This window comes from Pongo pygmaeus, chromosome 9 (genome assembly GCF_028885625.2).
Source record: "Pongo pygmaeus isolate AG05252 chromosome 9, NHGRI_mPonPyg2-v2.0_pri, whole genome shotgun sequence".
Taxonomy (NCBI): Eukaryota; Metazoa; Chordata; class Mammalia; order Primates; family Hominidae; genus Pongo; species Pongo pygmaeus.
This window is the reverse complement of record NC_072382.2, coordinates 13,667,794-13,672,596: the sequence shown is the minus strand read 5'-3', so window position 1 is coordinate 13,672,596 and position 4,803 is coordinate 13,667,794.

Here is a 4,803-nt window from a genome sequence, read left to right as displayed (position 1 = left end):
CATGACCTCTGTGTTACATGGTGGGTAGGAATCTGACAGGTGCTTCGCCAAGTGAGTAGATCTGAACTTGGTCACCCAGTGAAGCTTCTGTGAGGAAGCAGCGCAGTGCACTGGTTACACATTTAAATCCTGGCTCTGCTGCTTACCTGCTGGATACATGAATTGACCTGAGCCTCAGTTGCCTCATCTATAAAACGGGGATGATAATGCTTCCTGTCTCAGCCAGTTGATGAGATGAAACACACAAAGCTCTTACATGGTAACTTGCACAGTATGTACTCTGTAGATGTGAATGTCAGCATTTAGTCATAGCCTCAATCTGAGACTTAAAAGCTGTCCCTAACACAAATTGCCTGGGATATCAGTGAGGTCACCATAGCTACATGCAGGGTGTCTCATCTGCAGGTCAGAAAGCCGAGCCTATTAATAGAACCACAGAATGTCTTCCCTCCCAGTGAAGACTAGAGAGAAAACAGACCCTGGTGACAAGACCGTTGATGGAAAAATCTAGCACTCTCCCCTAAGCAAGGAATGGAAGTGAGACTCGCAGAAGCAGGGCAGGCGAGGAAGGAGACGTCTCCCTGGGAGCTTGCTGAAGACTCTGGCTATTCTCTCGGGCTGCGTTTGATGTACCCTGGGGAGAATGTTAAGCAGGCCCGGAGTTTATATATAGACATAGATCTGGAGTGTACGAAGTGCACATGAATTGGGCGGTGACTTACCCATTTATCCTTTGCACGTTATGCAACAAACCCCAGTAGCCAAGGATGTAGTTGGAACTTTTCTCCCCCTCGGGTTTGATCCCTTCTTAGCCTGATTTTGTCTTATTTAACACAATGTTCAATTGCTGCCACTTTCACCTGGGAATGGCATGCTTCTGGAGGAATTGTTTTCCTCCCAGGCTGCTGGATTGTGTCATCTTTGAAAGTGAAGGATCTTGCTAAGTTCAGCTGCTCAGTTGTCAGGCCCAGGGATGCTATGTAAACAGTTTTTCCCTTTATTAGGCATTAAGTAAAACTAGGACGGCCACAGTGCATTTTTTTAGGAATTAATAAACATATAGCAAGGGCCAGCAGCCCCCGAAGGATCCCTGATGCACAGAAGCTAGACTCATTCCTTTTACTTTGACACATCCCTGCTTACTGACCTCATTCAGAGCCTGTGTGGGGCATATGAGCGTCTGGCCCTGTCCTGACCGACTCAAGTGGTCTTGTGAGTCCTGCACAGGCTCCCCACGTGACACCTTAAATTGGGTCAGGAAAGGCTGTTCTCTTCCCATCATTTCCTTTTAATCATCCTAAGTCTTAAAAATCCATAAGCCAAACACCTTGTGCTGGAGCTTTCTGTGCCTTAGATAGAGTGTGTCTTTTGGGGGTCATTGTAGAAGCATCTCTTACTGGCTTTGAGTGTTATCTGGAGGTCATCTGGTATGTCTTCTGCTCCAGCCAGGGTGGCACCAGCACAGACCTGGTTCATGTTTTTAAACATCACCGGGAAAAGATTCTGATGGGATAGTTGAGGTCTCTCATTTATCCTTCAGTCCATCTGCAGCTATTTGTGGCTAGACAGAGGAAGGTTTAATGATAAGCTAAACAGCCTTAGATGGCAAGCAGGTCTGTGAGATTTTTGAGCTGACAGCCCCACTTAATAGTATGTTCTGTAGTATCTGAGGACAGTGGACTCACCATCCCGCAGCTATCAAGTTGATGACACTGATCAGTACCCAGTGAAGCTACCTCCTGACACCTCAGTTTCCCAGTGAACCCTCTGGGAATGAGGAGTGGTGTTCGAATTTTCCTGTCAGGGAAGATGGCATTGGTGGGATAGGTGGCTTCGGGCCAGCAGTACTTTTTGTGACTTAAGAAACAAGTGTTGTTAGCAGTTTGTTAGAGGGGTGGTAGAAAGTTTAAGCTATCCAGGACAACATCAGTCTTTAAAGGAGTTGGGTAGATTTATCATCACCTATAGCTGCAAAAGAAGAGTTAAAGCCTTTTGTTGGATCCCGGATCTCAGACCCCAGATATTCCTTTTTTTTTTTTTTTTTTTTTGAGACAGGGTCTCACTGTCACCCAGGCTGGAGTGCAATGGCAGGATTTCTCCTCACTGCAAGCTCTGCCTCCTGGGTTCAAGCGATTCCATGCCTCAGCCACCCGAGTAGCTGGGATTACAGGTGCACGCTACCATGCCTGGCCAATTTTTGTGTTTTTAGTAGAGATGGAGTTTCGCCATGTTGGCCAGACTGGTCTCGAACTATAGGCCTCATGTGATCCGCCTGCCTCAGCCTCCCAAAGTGCCAAATATTCCTTTCAAAGAGGAGAATGTTTCTTTAAGAAGGGGATTGTATAATCTGTCATGAGATTAGAGTATAAAAAGAAAAAAGTGGGGGAGGGTGGATATATCATTTTCTGTAACAACACATCACAGCATGGAACTTTCAGCAAGTGAGGACGTTAAGTTGTACATTCTGTTTCTCAGTGGATTTCAGGTGATTTGGCTAATATTTAATAAAATATTCTCCTCTGGTGATGCCCTGGAACACGTGTTTAGGGGAAATAGAACAGAGTAGTTAAGGGGAGCTGTTTAGGAATCAGGCCTAACCTAGAATCCTGGAGCTCCCATTGATTAGCTGGGTGACCTCAAACACATTATTTAACCTCTCCAAGCTACTGTTTCTCATCTGTGGAAAGGAAAGAAAAAGAACCCGACCTCACATTATGGGTATAAGGACTGAATAAAGTCCTGCCCCTGGAGAGCTTAGTACAGCCCCTGTACCCTCAGTAACACTTGGTAGTAACAGTTAATAGTTCGGCTTGTTGTGTACCCAATGCTGCTGAGTGCTTTACATCATTTCATCCCACAATACCGTGAGATAGGTGCAATGATTATTCCCCTCTTAGAGATGAGGAAAGTGAGGCTCAGTGAGATGAAGTTGCTAGCTCAAAGTCACAGATAGGAAGCGGTGGGGCTAGGGTTTGAAGCCAGGCAGTGGGCCCCAGGGCCCTTGCACTTAGGTACCATGTGCTACCCTGCCTCAAAACATGAAAAGCATCGTCATCTCTCTTCTAACGACCTCTCATCTTGAATCTTGTCTTGGTCCATGGAAGACTGCTGGTGTGGACAACTTTGTACAGATTGGGCCACCCTCTCTTGGTTCCCTATAGGACCTGGGGACCATGACTCATATGTCACAGCCTCAGCAGCTCCAGACTTAACCACCTGAGCCTTCCAAGGAGGACACGTGCAGCCTAGCTCTCCAGGTGAGAGTTTGGAGTTCAGAGACTTCCTGTGGATTTGGAGGGGAGCCAGAGGGAAGGGCTCAAGTTCTGCCCAGCTTCAAGCGTTTTCTCCTTACCCTGAGCAGCAGAGATGAGCTCTTATGCTTTCTGGGTCTTCCCGTAACTGGCTGTCCTTTGTATCCAAGTGGGAGGCTGCCTCTGAAAGTTGGATGTGCCTGTTAGGAAGCCCACATAGAACTCATTCCAGGGTCCCAAGATGAGTTGCACAACCTCTGTTGCACCCACTGGCTCCAGTGCCTTTGCTGACAAACTAGTGCTGGTTCCTCCTAAGGCCCCAGGCTCTGAGGCCAGGCCCTCTGTGAGCAGGACCCTCACTCACCTGTTTCTCTGGGCTCCCATCTCAGCAGTCATGCAGAAGTGAGAAGGTTTTCATAGATGGTGTATTAGATACTGTTTCCAGCAGAAGCAGAAACAGGTAGTTGTCTTGGTCCAAATAGGAAAAGTGATGCTTAGAAATCTAATTGGAGACCGGGTGCAGTGGCTCATGCCTGTAATCCCAGCACTTTGGGAGGCCAAGGTGGGTGGATCATCTGAGGTCAGGCGTTCAAGATCAGCCTAGCCAATATGGTGAAACCCTGTCTCTACTAAAAATACAAAAAAAATTAGCCGGGTGTGGTGGCACGTGCCTGTAATCCCAGCTACTCAGGAGGCTGAGGCAGGAGAATCACTAGAACCCGGGAGGTGGAGGTTGCAGTGAGCCAAGATCGCGCCATTGCACTCCAGCCTGGGCAACGAGTGAAACTGCGTCTCAAAAAAAAAAGAGAAAGCTAATTGGAAAAACACTGTCATGGTCTTCACTAAATGCTAAGGATAGAGAAGAGTGCATCTTGTCTGTCCTTGAGGAGCTCACTGTTCTTGGCGCTTTATTTCATTGATTGCCAAGCAGAAGTTGTCTGCACTAGCACGATGTGCTACAGCCAGTGCCAGACACAGAAGACGCGGAGATCAATGAGATAGAGCTCGTGCCGCAGAGGTCCTCTGAAGAAGGGATAAGTGAATGGAAGGCACGAAAGGATCTGTCTATGGGCCTCAGGCACTGACCCTGTGAGAGCAGGCAGCAGGACATCTAGCCTTGTATGCCAGATCTGTCCTCACAGCAGGGATGAGGACACCAGGCCACTGAGCTCTGAGACACCTACTTTTAACATAGAAATAACTTCTTTTGTTTGGAATTCACCCTCAGCAATCAGTTACGATTGTCTGGTAGATTTCTTTTTTATAGAGACAGGGTCTCACTCTGCCACCCAGGCTGGGGTGCAGTGGTGTGATTGACTGTTGGGCTCAAGGCATTCTGCTGTCTCAGCCTCCCAAGAAGCTGGGAGTACAGGTGCATGCCACCACACCCGGCTAATTTTTTTTAAAAAGTTTATTTTGGGCCGGGTGCAGTGGCTCACGCCTGTAATCCCAGCACTTTGGGAGGCCGGGGTGGGCAGATCAAGAGGTCAGTAGTTCGAGACCAGCCTGGCCAACATGGTGAAACCCCCGTCTTTACTAAAGATACAAAAAA